The following is a 17,705-nucleotide window of genomic DNA, read 5'->3' on the forward strand; positions in this document are numbered from 1 at the left end:
CAATGAAGAAAACTTATTCTTCTTAAAGCACAAATGGAATGCATTTACTGCAAATCCCACCAAGTGCCCGAGCAAATCATTACAAATTTAAGATTGGGCTGAGTGTGCAACCCAGTGACAGAGTCCATACCCAGTACTGTTAGGGCCCTGAATTCAAGCTCCAGAACTTCAAAAAGGAGACAAAGAGGAGAGGAGGGAGAAGAGGGGAAGAGAGGGGGGGAGGAGAAAGGAAGGAGAGAGAGAGAGAGAGAGAGAGAGAGAGAGAGAGAGAGAGAGAGAGAGAGAGAAAGGGAGGAGAGAGGACGAGGGAGGGTAGGAGAGAGGAGTAGGAGAGGGGAGAAAGGAGAGAGGGAGGGAAGGGGAGGGAAAGGGAAGAGAGGAAAAGAGGAGGGAAAGGAAGGAAGGGGAAGGGAAGGGAGGGAAGGAGAGGGGAGGGGAGGAGGGTCACTATTCCCAAAGATCTTTTCCAAACAAATGGAGTGAAAATAAAAGTTAAAAATCAGTAACAATAAGGAAATGGGGAGATTCTCAAATATAAGGAAACTAAACAAGATATCAAAAGGGAAGAAATCAATAGAAAATTTCAAAAGTATCTTGAGACAAATACAGTGACCCAGCACAGGAAAACCTATGAGGTATGGCATAGTCAGTGACAAGAGGGCTGGTACAGTGGCAAATACTATATAAAAAGAAAGAGGATCTCAAACACTCAACCTACCTTTACATACCAGGAAGCATGAAAAGAAAATGCTAGAACCAATGATGCCATATGTAAGGAGAGAAGGAAATTAGAGATCATGACAGGATCTGAGGTTTAATATTCAATGTATATCTGAGCAAAATTTAACATCCAATTATAATTAAAAACTAAAAAAGTAGGCTCTTACCACAACACAACAATGATAGTGATAAAAAGCCCACAAGTATGTTATATTTAACAAGGGAATTAAAACACTCCTTTATAAGATTTAGTGCAAAGGACCAAAGGTAACTCTTGCCATTTCTTGAAACACAGTATATCCTATCCAGAGAGATTAAGCAAGAAGACATAAAAAAGAATTAAAAAAAATCCACATTGAAAAGGAGAAAATAAATTTGTTTACTAACATGATCACCTATGATCAAATAGAAAAACTATGATACAGCCAAATTATCAGACTGATAAATTTAGTAAAATTCAGGATACAAAATCAGTGTGCACATATTAATTGGATTTCTATTTACATCTCTCTAAAACAAGGAAGTTAAGAAATAATTCATGTCTGAGTGAAGCAGGTTCGTGGGCCAGTGATACCCAGGAATTAAGAAGTTTTTGAACCCGGGAGGTCACGGGTTCATCATGGCACAAAATGAGTATATTGAATTGCACCGCAAATGATATGGATATCATTTGGGCTACCATGAGAAAAACAGAAAGAAAGAAGGTCGGGAGGCCCATGAACGTTCAAAGAAAGCAAAAAATATGATCGGCCTGAAGGCTAAGCTGTACCATAAACAGCACCATGCCAAGAAAATACAAATGAAAAAGACCATTAAGATGCATGAAAAGAGAAACACCAAGCAGAAGGATGACGAGAAGACTTCACAGGGAGCAGTCCCTGCCTACCTGCTGGACATAGAGGGGCAGTCAAGAGCAAAAGTACTTTCCAACATGATTAAGCAGAAATGGAAAGAAAAGGCGGGAAAATGGGAGGTCCCTCTACCCAAAGTTCGTGCCCAAGGAGAAACAGAAGTATTGAAAGTTATTCGAACAGGAAAAAGAAAAAAGAAGGCATGGAAGAGAATGGTTACAAAAGTCTGCTTTGTTGGTGATGGTTTTACAAGAAATATGAAAGGTTCACTAGGCCAATGGGTCTATGTTTCAAAAAAGCCCATGTCACACACACTAAGCTGAAAGCTACCTTTTACCTGCCTATACTCCGTGTGAAAAAGAATCCATCCTCCCCATTATTACAGTCCTGTGTGTGATCACCAAAGGAACAGTCACTGAAGTGAATGTGAGCGAGCTGGGCCTCGTGACACGAGGAGGCAAGGTGATTTGGGGAAAGTGTGCTCAAGTTACCAACAATCCTGAAAATGATGGGTGCGTAAATGCAGTCTTGCAGGTTTGACAGTGACGTCATACAAGTCACTCCACTCACTATGGAAGGCTACAGTGTCAGGAAAACACCATCACTGTGATCCTTCTGAACTACCATTCAGCCTTACCCCATGTGCAGTCATCAGGAAGTATTTATTAAATTATAAAGGAAAGTAAAACACTACCCAATTTAAAAAAAAAGAAATAATTCATGTATTATTTCACCACAGAAAGGTCTCAATTCAATGCAAGACCTGAAACTGCCAAACTACTAAGTGGAAAAATGAGATTAAATCTCCATGATTGGTTTGAGCAACCATTCCTTTTTTCCTTTAATCAAAAATAAATTCTTTTCTCATACTATCTATCCTAATTACAGTTTCCCTTCCTTTACTCCTCCCAGTTGCTCCCCACTTCCCTTCCTGTTCCCCACCTCATTTGGTCCCAGTCTTCGAAGAAAATCCATTCTATCTTCTCTTCCCAAGAAGATTCATGTGCCCCCCCACCCCAGTTCATTTCTTTATATATAACCTGTGTGGGCTACAGGTTAGTTATTTTTAATGGGTAATATCCAGCTCCAACTGTATGTCGGCCTTCATAAGACTTGCCTTACTCATGGTGTCTGTTCACAGCAGTGGAAACCCTAAGACAGCTGAAAAATATTTGCATTATTCTACAAGCAGATTTCCAGTATATATTTCTCTTTTTTAATAAAATAAACAAATCAGGTGTCCATAGGTGCATAGATTTATGTTTGTGTGTTCAATTCAGTTCCATTGATCAATGTGTCTATTTTCATGCAAATACCATGTGATTCTTACTACTTTATCTCTGTAGCACAACTTGAAATTGGGAATGGTGAAGCCTCCAGCAGTTCTTTTGTCATTCAGGATCCTCTTACCTGGCCTGGGTTTTTGTTTGCTGTTGTTCGTGTTGTTTGTTTGGTTATTTGGTTGTTTTTCATACGAACTTGTGAGTTGTTCTTTTAATGTCGGTGAAGAATTGTGTTGGAGTTTTGATGGAGATTGTGTTGAATCTGAAGATTTAAAGCATATTTCACTGCTAGTCCTACTGATCCATGAGCATGGGAGATCTTTTCACCTTTTATAGCTTCTTCAATGTTTTCTTTAGACTTGAAGGCTTTATCATGCAAGTCTTTTACTCATATGCTCTAACATTTGAGGCTATTGTGAAAGGGGTTATTCCCTGATGTCTTTCCCAGTCTGTTTTTCATTTACATATAGGAAGTTTATATTCATTTATTTTTGCGAGTTAATCTTGTATCTACCAACTTTGCTGAAAGTGTTTATTACCTGTAAGAGTTTCCTGGTAGAATTTTTAAGGTGATTTTGTATAGTATCATATCATATTAAAATAACAGTACTTTGACTCCTTCATTTCAAAATATTATACACTTTATTTCCTTCATTTGTCGTATTGTTCCTGCTAAGGCTTCAAGAAAAATGTTGAATAGATATGGAAAGACTGTACAACCTTGGCTTGTTTCTAATTATAATGGAATTGATTTGAGTTTTTCTTGACTTGACTGGATGTTGGCTATAGGCTTGCTGTAAATTCTGCTTATGTTTTGGTATGTGCCTTGTATCACTAAAAGTCCAGGACTTTTATCATAAAGAGGCCTTGGGTTTTGTTAAAAGCCTTTTCTGAATCTAATGAGGTGATCGTGTGTGTGTGTGTGTGTGTGTGTGTGTGTGTGTGTGTGTTTCACTTTGTTTAAGGTTGATTTTCATACATTTAACCATCCCTGTGTGTCTGGGATGAAGCCTACTTGATCATGGTGAATATCTTTCTGATGGACTCTTTAGAGAATTTTTGCATCTATGTTTATAAGGAAAACTGGTCTGTAATTCTCTTTCCTTTTGCATTGTTGTGTAATTTGGTGTCAGGATGACTATGGCCTCGTAAAATAAATTGGGCAATGCTTCTGTTTCTATTCTGTATAATAATTTGAGGAGTATTAGCATTAACTGTTCTTTGAAAGTCTGGCAGAATTCTGTACTAAAACCATCTGGCCCTATTTCATTTGGCTTGATTAGGAGACTTTGAATGACTTCAATTTCACACCCCGAGCCTTTTTTTTTTTCTGAATTTGTTAATTTGCATATTCTCTCTGTCTTAGTTTGAATGAGGATTTTTATACCTCATGGATTTTCTCAAACAATTTTTCTGTTTCAAAGATTCTGCATATTGTTTTTTGTTTCTATTTTATTTATTTCAATCCAGAATTGATTATTGTTTGCAATCTACTCCTCTTGAGTGTGATTACTTCTTTTTTGTTCTAGAGCTTTCAGGTATGCTGTTAAATTGTTAGTATCAGATCTCTCCAGTTTTTTAATTAATTAATTTTTTATATTCCAATTATAGTTCCCCCTCCCTCCTCTCCTTTAAGTCCCTCCCTGCCCCCACTCCCAACCCTCTGTTTCTCTTCCAAAAAGGGCAGGCCTCCCATGGATATCAACCAGCCACGCCATATCAAGTTGCAGTAAGACCAGGCACCTCTTCTCCACTCAAGGCTGGATGAGACGATGCTGTAGGAGGAAAAAGTCCCAAAAATGGGCACTAGTGTCAGAAAACAGTCCCTGCTACCAGTGCTAGAAGTTGCAGAAGAAGACCAAATCACACAATCCAGTTTTTATGTAGGCACATGTGCTATGATCTTGCCTCTTAGGGTTGCATCCCATAAGTTTGTATATGCTATGTATTCATTTTCATTGAATTCCCAAAATTGTTAAATTTCTTTATTTCTTGACACATTTTTCACTCAGTAGAAAGTTGTTCAGTTTCCATGAGTTTGTAAACTTCTTATTGTTTCTGTTGTTGCTATCCAACTTTAATCTGTGGTAGTCTGATAGGATGCAGAGTCATTTTAAGTATGTGGTCAATTTTGGAGAAAGTTCCATGAGGTACTAGAGAATCAAGTAACCTGGACACTTAAGAGCTCACAGAGACTGGATCATGGAGTGTATATATGTATGTTTTGAGTGAAATACTTTGGAAATATCTATTAGGTCCATTTGGTTTGTAGCATTTGTTAGCTCCAGTATTTTTCTGTTTAGATTTTGTTTGGATGACACATGTCTTGATTAAAGTGGGATATTGAAGCCCCCCAGGGTCAGAATATGAGGGTCAATGTATGATTTAAGATGAAGTAATATTTCCTTTACAAACTTGGGTGGCCTTGTGTTTGGGGTGTTAAGAATTGAAATGTCATCTTGACAATTTTTTGTTGGATAAATATGTAATGTCTTTCCCTTTTTTTTTTTTTTTGACTAGTTTGGTTTGAAGTCTACTTTGTTACATATTAAAATGGCTTCACCAGGTTACTTTCTAGGTTCATTTTCTTATAATATTTCCCCCAAACCTTTTCCCTGAGTTATTGCCTATCCTTGATGCTGAGATGTGTTCCTTGAATGCAACAGAAAGATGGATTCTATTTTCAAATCCCTTCTCTTAGTTTATGTCTTTTCCTCTTTTTTTGACTTTCCTGTGTGAAATTATTTATTTCCTATGTTTTCATAAGTAGAGTCAACATCCTTAGGTTGGAGTTTTCCTTCTAGCACCTTCTGTAGGGATAGATTTGTGGGTAGATATTGTTCAAATTTTTTCATTAATTAATTAATTTATTTACTTTACATTTCAATCAGAGCTTCCCCTTCCTCCTCTCCTCTCAGTCCCTCCCTCCCATCTCACCACCTACTATGTCCCACCCCTTTTTTCTTCAGAGAAGGGGAGAATTCCCATGAATATTAACTCACCTTGGCATATCAAGTTGTAGTAGGACTGGGCACACCTTCTACTGAGGCTAGTCAAAGCTGTCCAGTTAGGGAAAGAGATCCAAGGCAAGGAACAGAGTCAGAGACAGCCCCTGTTCCTGCTATTAGAGGTCGCACAAGAGAACCAGTTGCACATCTTTTTCAGATATGTAGGGGAACTAGTTCGATCCCATATATGCACTGCATGATCCAGTCTCTGTGAGCTCTTAAGTGTCCAGGTTACTTGATTCTCTAGGCTTTCTTGTGGCATCCTTGACCTCTCTGGTTCTTTCAATCCTTCCTCCACCTCTTCAACAAGATTCCCTAAGCTCCATTTAATGTTTGACTGTGGGTCTCTGTATCTGCTTCCATCAGTTGCTGGGTGAAGCCTCTCTGATAAGAGGTATGCTGGCATCCTAGCAAATAAAGGTGCTATAAATAGAGTTGAGCAAGTGCTTTTGTGATATGGTGGAACATCTTTTGGGTATATGCTCAGGAGTAGTATAACTTGATCTTGAGGTAGAACTATTTCCAGTTTTCTGAGAAAACACTTGATTGATTTCCAGAGTGGTTGTACAAGATTGCACTCCCACCCTCAGTGGAGGAGTGCTCCCTGTGCTCCACATCCTCACCAGCATGGGCTGTCACTTGAGTTTTTGGTCATAGCCTTTCTGATGAATGTAAGGTGGAATCTGAGGTTACTCAACCTTTTAAAAAAGAGAAATGCCCCACCATTAGTGGTAGCACATTTAAGAAGTTATGCTAATGAGAAATTTGCTCTCCAGAATGGCTTGTGTGGGCTGAAATGACTGGGTGAGGCCATGTGTATGCATATCTGCAGACTGTGTATGTGGAGCTTAAGACCTGTCTCAGTGCACCAGTACCTGATGCTGGGAGATGTATGGCTTAGTGCCATTCTGCCTGGAATACACCGTTCCTGCCAGCTGGGCACTAACAATTATCACCCAATCCAGGACTTAAACTGTGATAGAGTGGCTGATGTTTTGCCTCTGAATAGAACATCCCAAAAGATGGGACCACTGGTCAGCTGCCATGGACTAGATTCTCCACTGGTTGGGGGCAATCTGGTCACCTTGCTGCCCAATCCTAACCTGGAGCCACCATAGCACAAGTGTCAAGTACTGGCAGAAGCCCATGGGTGGAGGAAAGACCTCTGTGACTGGCTGATTGACCCCTGCTGAAAGCCGAGGCTACCTTGTCTACAGACGGGAACAGTTCTCTTCATGAAGGTCAGAGATAAGTGGGTGCTGCCGTGGTGGACAACACAATGTCATCTGGAATGGCTGAACCCCAACCCCCCAGCACATCAGTGCCGCAGTTGTCTTTGCCATCTCTTTGATGACCTGATGAAGCCAGCAACTGTGAGTATTATTCATTGCCCAGGACATCAGGAAGGAAGAGATTCAGTGGCATGGGGCAGTAACAAAGCAGATAAAGTGGCTCGGGAAATGGCTATGCAGGAGCCTATCCTTGTTACAGGCCTGCAAGAGACAGCCACTGGGAACTGGGATTGAACTAAGGGATGGCCTCACTTAGAATGTACAACAGAAGAAAAGGCCCAAATTGCTTAAACCAAAAAAAGACAATGGCACACTTGAGGGAAAACTATATTCCTCAGAGAACAAACAAAAGACTCACTTTGCCTAATACAGAAATGGACTCACTTAGATAAGAAGCTTGTCCAAGTAGTTAAGGTGTATGTAATAGACTTTAAGATTCTAGCCAGAGAGGCAGTAAAAAATATAAGGTATGTCAGTAAGTGAATGCTTAGCAAGCAAACTGGGCAAAGAGACCTAGAGAGTTTAGTGAAAAGTCGAAGTAAACTTCACTGAGATAAAACCAGAAAAATATGATCACAAGTATCTCCTAGTGCTTATAGATACCTTTCCAGGAATAGATAGAAGCTTTCCTCACCAAGCAAGAGATGGCCTCGGTAGTCATCAAGAAGATACTGGAAGAAATCTTCCCCAGATCTGGAGTGCCCAAGGTAATCTGGTCAGACAATGGCCCTACTTTCGTTGCCAAGGTAAGCCAGGGTGTGGCCAAGGATTTAGAGGTCGATTGGAAATTACGTTGTATTTACAGACCTCAAAGTTCAGGACAGGTAGAGTAAATAAATAAAACTCTAAAAGAGACCCTGACCAAATTGACCATGGAGACTGGTGCAGACTGGGTGGTACTCCTTCCCTCTTGCTCTCTTCAAAGCAAGAAATACCCCTTCCAGATTCAGCATTACCCCCTTTTGAGATCTTATATGCGGCCTCAGCTCCTCTGACTATATTAGATGATGGTACTGAAGCAACATGTCATAGTAATAATGATTTGTATGCCAGGTTAAAAGACCTACAGATGATACAGAAAGAAATCTGCTCACAGCTGGCAGCAGCCTATGCCCCGGGGACCTCCGAGACATCTCATCAGTTCCAGGTCGGAGACTTCATATACATACAACGACACGGAGCCCAGACACTCGAGCCTCGATGGAAAGGACCGTACCTGGTGCTGCTGACCACCCTGACAGCCATCAAGTCTCAGCCCTCACCAGCCACGTACTAACTGTTGGGGCTGAGAGCTGGGACCTAGAGGGACACTCAGATCTTCAAAAAAGATCCCTAGACTTGCACATCAGATAAGTCGATACATCAGAGACGTGACTGGAAGGTTGCTATAATGCTCACTTGAGGAGTGTGTTTTAGAAACAAGAATTTCATGTTGCCTTGGGTTCCCTCGGGATAGGTGTGGGGATAGGCTTGATTTCTATTGCAAATGATGTAACATTGCATATGTTAGTACTCCTAACACTTCTTGGGACTGTGCCTCAGGGATCATAAGTTTAGAAGTTCTAAGATAGTCATGACCTTGGTGTGTAGGTTTAGATAGTGTCCAGATTGGAATCCTGATGCTAAAGGCTTAGTAAGACAAAAAAAAGGGAGTTGATAATTACTTAGGGCTATCTTAAGAGTTGAGAATTAGTTAAGGCTATCTAGGTGCTACAAGGGCAGCACAAGGACATCTGCTGTTGCTCTGCAATGCAAGGCTTATAGAGAATTCAGAACTGCCATTGACTCAGATATAAAAAGAGTGAAAAAGACTTTTTAGCTGACCTCCAAGAATACCTAACCTCCCTCTCAGAGGTAGTCCTTCAGAATAGGAGAAGATTAGACCTGATATTCCTTAAAGAAGGAGTCAATGTGCTACACTGAAAGAAGAATGTTGCTTCTATGTAAACCATTCAGGAGTAATTAAAGACTCCATGAATAAACTTAGAGAAAGGTTAGAAAAAAGACAGAGAGACAGAGAAGCACATCAGGGATGGTTCGAGAGCTGGTTTAGTAGATCTCCTTGGATGACTACTCTGATATCTTCCCTTATGGGACCCTTCTTAGTTTTGCTTCTGCTTCTGATTATAGGTCCATGTGTGTTAAAGAAACTAGTTGCCTTCATTAGAGAAAGAGTGAGTACAGTTCAGATTTTGATGTTATGCCAACAGTATCATGCTTTAGGAGGACAAAAAAGTCAATATTGTAAAGATACTAAAATTTAGTTCTATGATTAGAACTATCCACTAGAAGAAGTAGGGAATGAAAGAATAAAAATGCAGCTAAGAAGTCAGAAGTTTAAAAAATCCCCAAATACCTCAAATTCCAGACCCTGCCCTCTACCTGTAGTAGCTGACCATAAAGTTAGATTAAAATCTTAGAGAATAATCTTGAGAAACAGGAAGCTCCTCCTTGTGATTTTTCATTAGTGTTCTCGACACTTTCCAATGACACCATCCCTGCCCCCTCGGGTTGTGGTTTCTCCCTTTAAATACCCTTTCTCCCAGCCTTTCGGGGTCGAACTCCACTGCCCCTGTGTGGGATACGAGTCTCGACCCCAGTGCACTGGTTCCTATCAATAAACCTCATGTTTATTACAGAAAAAAAAAAAGAAGTTATGCTAAATGAAATGTGCCAGATGTAGAAAGACAAAAACTGCACAATTTCACTAAACACATAACTGACTGGCGAATTCATGTACATAAAGCAGGAGCACAGGCAGTCAATCCTGAGGTGAGGGAAAAAGAAAGGAGATGTTGGCCAAATCAAACAAAATTCAATCATGTAAGACAATAAGGAGAATACATTTACCAACTAAAACTTGCGAAGAGACATTTAAAGTGTTCTTCTCATCAATGAAAAAATAAAATATCTAATATCATGGAAAAGAAAGAGTTTGTCTCAGTTTACATGTTGAATTCCATCATCTAAGAAAGCCAAGGCCAGACCTCAAGTCAGGATCCTACATCATGGAGGAAGCTACTCATTATCTCTCTGGCCCTGTTTAGATAACTGTCCCTTACAGCCTAGGACTACAGATGGACCCTGATAGTCTTGAACTAAGGTTTCCTCTTGCTGAATCTGTCAAGTTGCCAACTATGAATTCAGCTGTGTAACCAAGGCTGACTTTGGCACTTGCTTGCTATGATCTTCTTGCTAAAATTGCAGAGGTGAATCCCTGAGTCTGGTTTGTTACTCGTTAGATAAAAGAATATTTTGAAAGCAAAAATCTCTGAAAGGGAAAAACCTATAAAAACACAGTTATTTGATGATGAAAGTGTGAATATGGAAATGGAAACACTGGTAAATCTAGTCTGAAAGCCCCAGCCTCGAAGCTCCTCCTACTCCTGTTATGTCATCCAGTCAAATGCAATCCCAGGTGGGTCCTTGCCAACAGCAAACAGCTGGAAATTGGGTCTGAGTCTTAAAAGTTTTTACGATAGTTTAGTTAATACCCACAGATTAGACACACTACTTATGACCAATCTGGACAAAGGGAGAAAAACAAGTATAACCAGCAGCCTGAGCTATGTGAGAGTAAGTTCCAAGTTACATCTTTAAAAGACATGAACACTGAATTTCTGCCATAAACACAACAAACAAATCTTATCTGGACTGAGAGATTCTGCTCCAGCTACATACTCCAGCTACATACATAAATGTGACATGTTCACATTAAAAAAATCCTTGGGTATTCATAAACTTGACTTTAAGGTGTCGATACACAAAGTCAAATTCCAGTCCTAATGTTGAGCCCAATATTTGAAGAGCAACACCCCCAACTCCCAACACACAGAGCCTTCTAAAATTATATAGGAATATATATATAGGTATAGGAATATCACCTCCCATCAGCAATATTAACATTTTATTTGTGCTGTGTTTTCTGGTTTTAAACAGTGATATATTTTTCTTTGGTTTATTAACCAAAAATACATATACATTTTGTAACATTCCAGAGTGATTCAAGTGCACGTTATGTTTTTGCATGTGGCAGAATTGTCTGGAGTATTTACTAAAACATGACTCCTGGGTCTCACCCTGAGGTTCTGATTGTCTACATCTTGAGTGGGAACTTATATTTGCATATCTAAGAAATTCTTATTGACAAAGTCCATACTGGGGTTCTAGAGACCCCAGTTTAAGAGCCACAGTTCTGACCTAAAAGATGTTTTGTGTTCCTTTAGTTTGATGACAAATCATTCATATTTCAAGATGATGAGTGGATAGAGTGGAGACTTAGGTCAACCCCACTCATACACCCCTAAGTTGACTGGAAATGTTGAGGTGATAGAGCATGTCTAGATTGCAGGGAGAAGCTCAGCTCCGTGAAACTGAGTTCAATCACTTCAGTGCTTCTGTCCTGTGTCCTAGCAACAAGGAATGTTAAAACCAAAATAGAAACAACATACTCTACCTTCTCCCATCTAGTTCTCTCACTCAGGGATTTGAAAAGCTGGATAAAGCTATTCCTATCCTTTCCCAGGCTCTATTGTTGGATTCTTCCACCAATCATGCAAGCTGACAACATTCTTCCAGCAAACTGGTCTTTGTACAAGTTTTGAGAATTGGTACAAATGCCATTATCGACTTTTAGTGAAGAATGTCTTTCATGAATCTCCTTAGTGTATCTAGTAATGTCTGCATAAAGGTGCTATAAGAACATACCAGAGAGTATGAATAAATAAAACAGGCTTCTCTTTGCAGCTTCCATTGTCATTACCCTTGTTCACTCTCATTTCTTGTCAATAGAATAAAAACTATATAATTTCTGAGAAGAGCCCAATGGGCACTTTGTTAGTCTTGGTGCAATGCCTAGCACTGAACAGTCATAAATACATGGACTGGGCACCCTGGAAGTGGGAAGAACCAAGAAGAACCATGGGCATGCCAGGAGCAGAAGAGGGCTTTGCTCCAGTAGCTACATGGGGCACTCCTCATTCTGTAAGACTTGTCAGGACTCCATTTTTGAAGGGTTTTGATGTTCTGAACCAGAGTTCTACCCTGACCTTCCTCTGTAACTGCAGTAGTACAAACTAATTGCTGAGGAATCACAAGACTGGATGAATGGATCCTGAAAGCAAGAGGAGTTGGATTCTCCATCTCCAACATTGAAGGTTTTCCTGCTTAATTTCTTCCTTTTCACAGCCCAGGTCATAGTGAAAAGGGTGCTTTAAAAGAACACACTTCACACTTCTATCACCAGCTTGAAGAGCACCATCAGCTCCAGATGAAAATTATAACTGATTACTTATCTCTCTGAGATTCAAACCTGTTCTAAACTAGTCATGTCAAGAAGTTAATAGAACAATATAGCAATGGAGACCTCTGAACCAGCCAAGGAGTGTGGGGATTGAAGCGAGCTTATTGATCTTAAACCTAAGGGTAAGTGCTCTTCCTCCTCCTCTTGTCCCCTCCATTTCCCTTCCTTTTGCTTCTCCCAATTTTAGCCTCTTATGAACAAATGGGATAAAAATATAAATTGTATAAAGTCCTAAATCTGGGACCGAGATCTTGACAGGAAATTGATGGTCGGATGTTCAGTGTCTAATTTGCTCCCTGTGACTCTGGTAGAACTTTAAATGCCCTGTCCTGGTTTTACTCAGATATTTTAGTGAACTGAGTGTGGGAACACATGGATTCCTCCTCCCTTCCCAGAGTACTGACAACATTAACCTTCATCTGGGGTCCAAAACCAAATTAACATTTAAGTAACTGCTGCCTCTTAATAGTGCCCAGTGGGCTTATTAGAAAACAGAAATCTTCTATAAGTTGTGATGGGATGCGTGTACTCTGCTTATTAGAAATAAAGACTGAAGAATAAATGCAAAAATACCAGAATTAAAAAAAATAACAACCCCAGAAGCTTTCCAAGGCCTCTCTAACTGCCTGGGAACTAGGCAGGACTTACTCAAATTTCCAGTTTCTCATCCTGTGCCAACCCAAACTTTCTCTAAGGTCACTGATGCCAGTGAGAGGAGGGGTAAGGCACACGGAACAAATATTATTGGTCAACTCAGGTTGTAGCCTCCTGTCATTTCTTCATCCCGAATGTACTGTTTCTGTTTGCAGCAGCTTCAACCTGTAGCAAAAATGAATATGAATGAGTTTTTCAGCTTTCAAAGTCACAGCTTCCTCATGTAAAATACATTTTAAATTAGTAAATTTATATAAGTATTGGCAAATACAAAAGCAAAATGTTTTCAAAGTTCCTTAGACTTTTGCCCACATATATTTTGGTAATTGTCTTGTTCTTTATCTGATCCCTCAAGATCAGATAGAGCCACAGGCCCTCTCTCTTGCTTATTAAGCTTCTCTTCCACCATTTCCTCCTCCTTACTTCCCCTTTCTCAACAACAGAAACATATTCCTGTTTTGCCTCAAACCCTGTTAGTCAGACTTTTTATCTCTGTAGCAAGAACACCTAAGAAATACAATCTAAAGGAAGAAAGAAGACTTAATTTGAAACATAATTTCAGAAGTCTTAGGCCCCAGTAGGCCAGCAAAGGTTTCTCCAGAAATTTATATCCCCAGAATACACCTCACTGATGTTCTGCCACCTTACAATCCATTCAGATTTTGAACCCATCAATGGATTAAATCATTGACTAGCACATATAATATAATCACCTCTCAGAGATTAGATCCACCAGTGTGGACCAAGCAGTCAATACAGGAGCCATTGTGAGGACATATGGTATGTATACCATAGCTCATGCAAAGCAGTTTGTCAGTCTTTGTTTCCTTAGCTCTTGTCCTTGCCATATCTCCTTGTTCTCCAACTGAGTTCAAACCATAGAAACACCAATGGTCCTTATTGTTATCTGGAGAACAGTAGCATCAGCAATACCTGAGACCTTTCTGGAAGTTCTCAACACAGAAACATCACAGCCGAAACCCTAAGAGTGGGTCTAGAAGCATGTTATGAAAATACTTTTAAGTAATTCTGCTAAACACTAAAGTTTAAGAACCACTATTTTAGGGAAGGGCAGTTAAGGTACCACTGTGAACAAGGACAGAGGCGTAACTTCTCCACTGTCTGCAGGAACCCCAAGAGTTTAGTTACTCATTAAAGACCTTGATTCAGGCAAAACTATTTCTACCTTCACCACTAAGAACAATTGTCGGATGAAACAGCATAAATCAGAATCAGGGGTGTTACTGAAAGGTATTTGCAGCATAGACCTTAAGAACAGGAATGGAGAGAGTAAGGGATACTAAAGGAGAGGATGAGACATTCCGGTGAATGGGTATAGGCTTTTCCAGGAGTCTTGGTGTTTTTAGATTGGAAATGTAGAGGATCTTACTGGCTCTTAAGTTATTTCTCTAAAGCTTGCAAAGACGCATAGATCACACACACACACACACACACACACACACATACATATATCACATACACAGCACAACACCACACCACAAACACAAATAGCACATACATCACACACAAAAACATATATCACACACACCATACACCACACACAACACACATACATACCACATCCAACACACACACACACACACACACATATACCACATACACAGCACACACACCACACCACAAACACAAATAACACATACACCACACACAAAAACATATCACACACAACACACATACATACCACATCCAATACATGCACAGACACACACAGACACACACACACACACACACATACACACCACATCCAACACACACACACACACACACACACACACACACACACACACACACCTTACTATTGTTCAGACAAGATAGCATACCATAAGATTAAAGGTTAAAGAATTTGCTTCTATAAACAAAGTTTTGAGTTGGATTTATGGAGTTTTCATTTAGGTTTAGAAAAAAGGGACAAATGCTGAAAACTTGAGTTCACAAAACATTTGGATGCTAAGCACAGTTTATTTCTTGTCCTGGACAAGACACCTTCTCAAAAATATAAGTTGTCTCCATGGACATTTGGCTTCCTCACTTGTGCCTGAAGCTTTATGATTGCCCAACAGAACAGGCAAATCAGCTTTTCTTCAAGCTTTTTCTCTTGTGCCCCTGCCATTGTTTCTGCTCTCTGTCTGTTTCAAAACTACTAGTAAAGAGCTGACATCAGAAGAGGGAGGAAGGATTTCCACAGCAGTGCCAGCTGGGAGAATGATCTGTAGTCTGCTTGAGATGGCTCCATAGACAGCTCTCTATAGATAGCTCTTGGCTCTGTAGTCTGCTCCAGACAGCTCTCTGCTCATGACAGCTCTTTGCTCGAGACAGCTCTCTCATGCTAGAAAAAAATTTCTTAGATTTTCTGACCAAAGTCAGAAATCCTGTTAGAAAAAAAAATTGAATTTTCCAACAGAAGTTAGAAACCCTGCTAGAAAAAAATTCTAAAAGAGTGATATTCACTCTCTAAGCAGTTCTCTATGGGTAGCTCTCTCTTACAGACCAAAGCCCAGTCTTTTTTTTTCTTTATTAACTTGAGTATTTCTTATTTACATTTCGATTGTTATTCCCCTTCCCGGTTTCCGGGCCAACATCCCCCTAGCCCCTCCCTCTCCCCTTCTATATGTGCCTCCCCTCCCCATCCTTCCCCCATTACCACCCTCCCCCCAACAACCACGTTCACTGGGGGTTCAGTCTTGGCAGGACCAAGGGCTTCCCCTTCCACTGGTGCTCTTACTAGGCTATTCATTGCTACCTATGAAGTTGGAGCCCAGGGTCAGTCCATGTATAGTCTTTGGGTAGTGACTTAGTCCCTGGAAGCTCTGGTTGCTTGGCATTGTTGTTCATAAGGGGTCTCCAGCCCCTTCAAGCTCTTCCAGTCCTTTCTCTGATTCCTTCAACGGGGGTCCCGTTCTCAGTTCAATGGTTTGCTGCTGGCATTCGCCTCTGTATTAGCTGTATTCTGGCTGTGTCTCTCAGGAGAGATCTATATCCAGTTCCTGTCGCCTGCACTTCTTTGCTTCATCCATCTTATCTAGTTTGGTCAAAGCCCAGTCTTTTATTCCCATATCAATCACGTCATTTACTTCAGATTCTCTTTTGAGTATGCCACAAATCAGATTTTATGACCTTATTCCCTTGATTATTAAAAGAAGACAACTTCTTTGCTTTTTTTTTAAAACACAGCAAATGAATCCAGAGATCTGCTTGCCTTTGTAAGCACAGACAATAAGCTAACTGGGTGGGATCCCCACCAAGTCTAGGCCTAAACTACCTCTGTCCCAGACTGATCTTGAAATCAGGAATTCACCCGCTTTTGTAAGCACAAACAATACACTTAGCTGGGTGGGATCTTGCCCTGTGATCACCCCTTTCCAAAACTCCTTAACCCCTTTCTCAATATCTTCCTTACATATTGTAGCTGCCTCTGTTCTTTTAGGTCTGTGAAGCCCCTCACAAAACTGAAATTGCATCAAAATTTTCAAAGTTGAAAAATTATACATTCTTGAACTTGTGTTTTCAGAGTTCTTTCCCACAGCCTTGAGGGATGTCCTGAAGGTCACAGCATTTGCTGTTTTTGCTGAGGAACACAAGACACATTTTCACTTCCTGGATTCATACTGTTTCTAATTATTATGGAGTCATTAACCTTGGCTGGCAGGGAGATTATTTCCTAAAGGAGGAACATAAAGTAAATTGTGTGCCATATTATACAAACAAGCCTGACACCCACAGCAACCATCAGCACTTGTGGAGACCCATGCCCTGCTAGCTCTGCTCCAGGAGCAGGAACTATGTCATGCCTTCCCTTCCACATGACCACACAGGACTCAGAAATCCCTGTAATCTGTTTTTATTTTACCAATAACAAGCAGTACAAAACCCAACTTCTACTAAGTACAGTCATTCTTTTTCAAAGTCTGGAGCTGCCAATATCTGATGTATCATTTATGTATGATTACATAAACTAATGATATACATTTCAAAGGTTATATATATATATATATATATATATATATATATATATATATATATATGCTCAGGGTTAAGAGTTTGGATCTTGACTATTTCCCCACAGCCCTTGTATTGAAAGCTTGGTCCTCAGTCTGGTATGGGAAGTGATGAGCTTTTAGGAAGATATTAATAAAAGGAAATTAGGTTCTTTGGAGGGTACTCTTCCTTTCTCTTTCACTTCTTGACTTTCATGAAGTAAAAATGCCCCCTACACACCATTCTCTTTCACAATGTACTGCAAGACACCCAAAGTGACAAGCTGACAAGGCTAAGTGATGCTGGACTGAAATGTCTGACTTCATGGGTCAAACATCATCTTCCCTTAAGTTGATATTGTGTCACTTTTCCTGGGAGATATGAACAGACACTAGTCTCTCAGAATAGGGCACTACCAGCCGAACAAAGAAACATAAGCCCAGCTTGGTGAAATGATGATTTGGTGAGGTTTCTTACAGGAGCATGGGTATCTCAAGGCGGCTGTATGTATATATCTGCCATCCCTGGGGCTCCCTGCATAGACTGCAGGAGCTTCCTATTAACCAACAATTACTCACAACTTATACCAATTTGAGGAG

At 40.2% G+C, this 17,705-nt stretch overlaps 2 pseudogenes; one reads left to right on the plus strand and one right to left on the minus strand.

The window, feature by feature from the left end:
* Positions 1–1,339: 1,339 nt before the first annotated feature.
* Positions 1,340–2,224, plus strand: Nsa2-ps15 (NSA2 ribosome biogenesis factor, pseudogene 15; annotated as a pseudogene).
* Positions 2,225–15,515: 13,291 nt separating this feature from the next.
* LOC120098673 (U7 small nuclear RNA) lies at positions 15,516–15,581 on the minus strand (annotated as a pseudogene).
* Positions 15,582–17,705: the final 2,124 nt, after the last annotated feature.

This window comes from Rattus norvegicus, chromosome 19, assembly GCF_036323735.1.
Source record: "Rattus norvegicus strain BN/NHsdMcwi chromosome 19, GRCr8, whole genome shotgun sequence".
Lineage (NCBI taxonomy): Eukaryota > Metazoa > Chordata > Mammalia > Rodentia > Muridae > Rattus > Rattus norvegicus.